General features: G+C 48.1%; 1 protein-coding gene across 1 annotated transcript in view; it reads left to right on the top strand.

Annotated features, from left to right (window-relative positions):
* Positions 1 to 5,659: 5,659 nt before the first annotated feature.
* The window catches only part of zswim8 (zinc finger, SWIM-type containing 8), a 95,066-nt gene continuing 94,337 nt past the window's right edge, over positions 5,660 to 6,388 (top strand). The window contains exon 1 of the mRNA XM_078428356.1: positions 5,660 to 5,733. The gene's annotated coding sequence lies outside the window, so the exon portion shown is untranslated. The remainder of the gene's footprint in view (positions 5,734 to 6,388) is intronic.

Raw genomic sequence — 6,388 nt, 5'->3', positions numbered from 1 at the left:
CATCTGTATACGGAATGGACAGACAATGTTTCTTCAGTCTGAAGAAGGGTCTCGACCCGAAACATCACCCATGCCTTCTCTCCCGAGATGCTGCCTGACCTGCTGAGTTACTCCAGCACTTTGTGAATAAGACGATGTTTCAGGTTGAGTCTGAAAAAAAGGTTATAGGGAGAATGCCGGAGAATGGGGTTGAGAGGGAAAGATAGATCAGCCATGGTTGAATGGCGGAGTAGATATATATATACTTGAACATGCACCATTTCCTACTTCAGAGAGTGTAGGAAGTGTGCGCAGGTCCTGTAGCGAAGGTCAATGTTTTGATCCATAAGGAATAGGAGTAGACCTAGGTTATGAGGCCCATCAAGTCTACTCCGCCATTCAGTAATAATGTCTGAAGAAGGATCCTGGCCTACAACCCCATCTGTCCATCCCTTCCACACTGTTTCTCCAGCACTTTGTGAATTGTTCCAAATCCAGCATCTTCAGTTTCTCGTGTCGACTTTTTATGCCATATGATTTCCTTTCTTTCCACTGCCTTGAAGAATTTGTGTGCCTTGTGTATGATATACGTTTAGTATGTTGTCTATGTGCCTGTAATGATGCCTTAAGGGATATTTTCATCGTACCTGTATCTCATTGTGCCTGTATCTATGACAATAAAGCAGTTGACTTGAGAATGATTGGTGGAATCACCAAGACATGCCACAATGCCACCTTTTGTTGGCTAACGTGAAAGTCAAATACAATGGGTAAAATTATGGAGACTTCAGTTAAATAAGCAACAATTATAGTGTTACAATACTTAGTTTAGAGATACAGTGCAGAAACAGGCCCTTTGGCCCACCGAGTCTGTGCCCATCTTGAAAAGGCAATTCTAAATCAATTACTGCCTTACCTACACCAAAATACCATCCTGGAAAGTTTCCAGTCGGGTTTCAGGGCCCACCACAGCACAGAGTCTGCCTTATTGAAGGTACACAACGACCTGCTTCTCGCCATCGACACCGGCGACTGTGCAATCTTGCTCCTTCTCGACCTCAGCTTAGCGTTCGATTCAGTGGACCACACCATCCTAATTGACCGTCTCTGGTACGGGGTTGGCGTTGATGGCACTGCCCTGAGCTGGTTCATTTCGTACCTCAAAAATAGGAGTTTCTCCATCAACATAGGCAATTATTCCTCTTCCCCAGCTAGCCTCTCCTGCGGGGTTCCACAAGGCTCCATCCTAGGCCCCATTCTCTTCTCTCTATACATGCTCCTCCTCGGCGAAATCATTCAAAGGCACGGCATTTCTTTCCACTGCTATGCGGATGACACACAGCTTTATCTCTCCCTGAAACCCAACAACCGGTCAAATTTAATCAGCTTCATGCACTGCCTTGAGGACATAAAATGTTGGATGGCACAGAACTTCCTTCAACTAAACGAGAGCAAGTCTGAGGTCATCCTATTCCCCCCCCCCCTCCCCTCCCCTCCCCCCCCGACTCCATCACAACGATAACAGACAGCCTTGGAAGCCTATCCTCCCTAGTCAAACCGCATGTCAAAAACCTTGGCGTGATATTTGACTCTGCATTAAGGTTTGACAAGCAAGTCAACGCTGTGGTAAAAGCCAGCTTCGTACCATAGCTAAAATCAAACCATTCTTCCAATTTGACGACATTGAAAAAATCATGCATGCATTCATTTCCTCCCGCCTAGACTACTGCAACTCCCTGTACACTGGGATCAGCCAATCATCCCTGTCCCGCCTGCAACTGGTCCAAAACGCCGCAGCGAGACCCCTGACGGGTACCCGTAAAAGAGACCACATCACCCCGATTCTGGCCTCTCTCCACTGGCTCCCAGTACGGTACAGAATCAACTTCAAGCTCCTCCTAGTCACATATAAAGCCCTGAACGGGATTGCCCCCCCTTCCCCCCCCACATCAAAACTCTTCTAACCCACCACTCTATCTCCAGGTCCCTCAGGTCGGCCGACTTGGGGCTACTCACTACCCCGCGGTCTAGGCTTAAGCTCAGGGGTGACCGCGCTTTTGCAGTTGCAGCTCCTAGACTGTGGAACAGCATCCCTCTCCCCATCAGAACTGCCCCCTCCATCGACTCCTTTAAGTCCAGGCTCAAAACCTATTTCTACTCCCTAGCGTTTGAGGCCCTCTGAGGGGGCGCTGTGAACTGTTTATGTATGTGCTGTTATGTTTGTGTGCCATTGTATGTTCGTTTCTTAGTACCTGAACTGATGTACAGCGCTTTGGTCAACGTGGGTTGTTTTTAAATGTGCTATACAAATAAAATTGACTTGACTTGACTTGACCAGCGAACCCCACACACTAACACTAGCCTACACACACTGGGGGCAAGTTACATTTATACCAAGCTAATTAGCCTACAAACGTATACGTATTTACCTTCCTGTATTTTGAGTTCCGTATTCCTTGAAGCACATTAGGTATTAATGTTCCAGCCTCTCTCAGAGCATCAAATAAGGAACCAGTCTCTTTGGAAATCCTGATGAATAAATCACCAGTTCCCACCCAAGAAAAGACCTTGCATGTTTTTTTACTCCATATCTGATAGCAGAACATTTGCAAAAGATTTACTCAAATTTCACTTCTAAAAGAAAGCAAGGTAGTTCAATGAGCCAAACTTCATCAAGTTGAACTGACTGCCAAGCATTAAAGAAGGGCCTTGACCCAAAACATCACCCATTCCTTCCCTCCAGAGATGCTGCCTGTCCCGCTGAGTTACTCCAACGTTTTGTGTCTAGCTTCCATCCCAAGCACATCTCTCCAAGGCGACTTCTCACCAATCACAGGCTGAAGCTACTCAAAAGGCTCATTGGTGGCTCACTGGTTTATGGTTACGTTTAGTACAGGTATCAGAGGTTATGGGGAGAAGGCAGGAGAATGGGGTTAGGAGGGAGAGATAGATCAGCCATGATTAAATGGCGAAGTAGACTTGATGGGCCGAATGGCCTAATCTACTCCTATCACATGATCAGTCTGAAGAAGGGTCTCGACCTGAAACATCGCCCATTCCTTCTCTCCTGAGATGCTGCCTGACCTGCTGAGTTACTCCAGCATTTTGTGAATAAATACCTTCGATTTGTACCAGCATCTGCAGTTATTTTCTTACACTTACGATCTTATGATCTTAGCTTTAAGTTTATTATTGTCAGGTGTACCGAGGTACAGTAAAAAGCTCTGCTTTGCATGCTATCCAATATGATCAGTCAATACTATTTATAAATACAATCAAACTCAAGTACGATGGAGAGAGCAAATGGATTCAATAATGTTCGCTGTTACTTCCTGTTTGATTCTAACATGATTATTGTGTTTCACTTCCCCATGTTTCCAGAATGTGTCCATTCCTGCTTCAGCACCATGGCCTCTGGGTCAAGAAGACCTCACTAAGTGTGTGGGAAAGAACTGCAGATGCTGGTTCAAATCAAAGATAGACTGGAGTAACTCAGCGGGACAGGCAGCATCTCTGGAGAGAAGGAATGGGTGACGTTTCGGGTCAAGTCTGAAGCACGGGTCGGGACCTGAAATGTCACCCATTCCTTCCCTCCAGAGATGCTGCCTGTCCCGCTGAGTTACTCCAGCATTTTGTGTCTGTCTTGGACCTCACTGAGCCCAGGGCTGAATAGCTGCCAATGGGAATGTGAGCAAAGACATGTTCTAAATGCGTCAATTTTTATTAAATACTAGACCAAGTGGACCCGTTGGGCCCAAAGCTCTCCTGCATTGGTGCAGCACCCTCTCCTCTCCCCCCTCCCCTCCCCCTCTTCCCCTCCCCACCCACTCCATCCCCCTCAACCCCTCTTATCCTCCCTCCTCCCCCTTCCTCCCTAGGAGATAGATTTAAACTTTAAAATGTGAATAACTTAAAAAATATAACACCGATTTCAATGAAACTTCTTCCATTAGCACCAAAGGGACGGCGGTGAGTAAGGTGGGCCTAAAATTGTCGCGCTATCATGTACCGTTTTGGCTGTAGTTCAGGATCAAACAAACAAACAAACAAGAGTTTTAGTATACAGATAGATTGTGAGTCTCTGCCTAATGCAGCCCCATCACCATTACTGGCCACACCTCAATGGGGTGCATGTTCACAGAGTCCCCTCTGTCACTGGCACAAGACGATTGCTGGCTGAGAACCAGCCTCAATCCTGAGCTCGGGTGCTCTCTCTGTGTGGGTTTTTAGATTAATTACCCACTGGAAATCTCCCTTCGTGTGTCAGTGAATGGCAGAACCTGGGAGAATAGCATGAGAATGTAAGACGAATAAAACTTAGGTTAATGTAAGATTAGTATAAAGAGGTGGTGAATGGTCAGTGTAGGAAGGAACTGCAGATGCTGGTTTAAATCGTAGACACAAAGTGCTGGAGTAACTCAGCGGGACAGGCAGCATCTCTGGAGAGAAGGAATGGGTGACGTTTCGGGGCGAGCCCCTTGGTCAGCAGAGACTCAGAGGGTCGAAGGTCCTATTTCTATGCTGTATTTCTCCAAGACTAGGTGTATACTTTTGTCAACAGGGGGACCTGTGTACAATATTCCAGGTGTAGTCTCAACAGAGCCCCATATAATTTCAGTAACATTGCCCACACTAGTGGGACTCGTGTAGATGGGGTATCTTGGTCGGCATGGGGAAGTTGGGCCAAAGGGCCTGCTTCTAAAAGTCAGATGGACAGGAAGGGTTTGGAGGAATGCAGGCAAATGGGACCAGCAGTTTGCCAGATTGGTCAGCTTGGACAAAGTGGGCCGAAGGGCCTGTTCCCCTGCTGTACAGCTCAATAGGAAGAGAATGGCCAAATAACATTTCTGCAGGGCAAGGAGATGTTGCAACATCTAGCACAAAGCATGCCTGCCTTTGTGAATGGAGAAAGGGAATGCATGAAGACTCTCGGGTTGCAGGCAGGTGCAGTGAGAGGAGAGGCAGGAAAGTGTGTGTGTGTGAATGTGTGTGTGTGTATGTGTGTTTGTGAGTGTGTGAATGTGTGTGAGTGTGTGTGAGTGTGTGTTTATGTGTGTGAATATGTGTGTGTGAATGTGTGTGTGTTTGAGTGTGAATGTGTGTGTGAATGTGTGTGTTTGTGAGTGTGTGAATGTGTGTGTATATGTGTGTATGTGTGTGTGATTGTGTGTGTGATTGTGTGTGAATGTGTGTGCATGTGTGTGTGTATGTGTGTGTGAGTGAGTGTGTGTGAGTGTGTGTGTGAGTGCGTGTGTGTGTGAGTGAGTGTGAGTGAGTGTGTGAGTGAGTGAGTCAATAGTCAATAGTCGTTTATTTGTTACATACACATAAATGTGTAGTAAAATGAAACATTACCCGCAGTTAAACAATAAGACCAATAAGATGAATCAATAAAAATGCAATAACACATACAATCACAACTAACACCAAACAAAAAGAAACATCCATCACAGTGAGTCTCCTCCAGTCCCTTCTCACTGTGATGGAAGGCCAAAAATGTCTTTTTCTCTCCCCTGCAGTGTGTGAGTGAGTGTGAGTGAGTGAGTGTGTGAGTGAGTGTGTGTGTGTGAGTGTGTGAGTGAGTGTGTGTGTGAGTGAGTGTGTCTCCCTCCCTCCCACACTGGAGATCTCTGCAAAATAACTAGCGTGCAGCACGTCGGCGCTCTCATTTCCTTTTACGTCTGGGAAACACCCGGGTTGGAGGTCGTCCTCACCCAGAGAGACAGAGAGGGAGACATGCAGCCTGCAGACAGGGTGAGACACACACAGAGACACACACCCACACACACACCCACCCACACCCACACACACACCCACACACACACCCACACACACCCACCCACACACCCACACACACACAGACAGAGGGGCGCTCCACACACAGCGCTGCGGCTACAAGTCCCGGCCCGGGACCTGACTGCACCCAGAGAGGGAGGAGGGGGGAAGAGAGGAGAGGGGGGGGAAAGAAGGGGGGGGGGGGGGCAAAGAAGGGGGGAGAGAGAGGGGGGGAGAGGGGAAGGGGGAAGAGAGAGAGAGAGAGAGAGAGAGAGAGAGAGAGAGAGAGAGAGAGAGACAGGAAGGGAAGGGAGGGGAGAGAGAGAGAGAAAGGGGGAGAGGGAGAAAGAGGGGGAGGGAGATAGAGAGAGAGGGAAGGATAGGGGGAGTGGGGGGGGGGAGAGAGGGGGAAGGGGGAAGAGAGAGAGAGAGAGAGAGAGAGAGAAAGAGGGGACAGGAAGGGAAGGGAGGGGAGAGAGAGAGAAAGGGGGAGAGGGAGAAAGAGGGGGAGGGAGAGAGAGAGAGAGGGGGAAAGGGGGAGAGGGGGAAGGATAAAGGGGGGGGGGGGAGAGGGGAGGGGGGGAGAGGGGGGGGGTGTGGATCCTAAACCAGCTCCACACAAAAAGAAGAAATC

This window comes from Rhinoraja longicauda, chromosome 35 (genome assembly GCF_053455715.1).
Source record: "Rhinoraja longicauda isolate Sanriku21f chromosome 35, sRhiLon1.1, whole genome shotgun sequence".
In the NCBI taxonomy this organism is placed as follows: Eukaryota; Metazoa; Chordata; class Chondrichthyes; order Rajiformes; family Arhynchobatidae; genus Rhinoraja; species Rhinoraja longicauda.
Note: the sequence above shows the minus strand (reverse complement) of the source record. Positions and strands in the feature narration are given on the sequence as shown.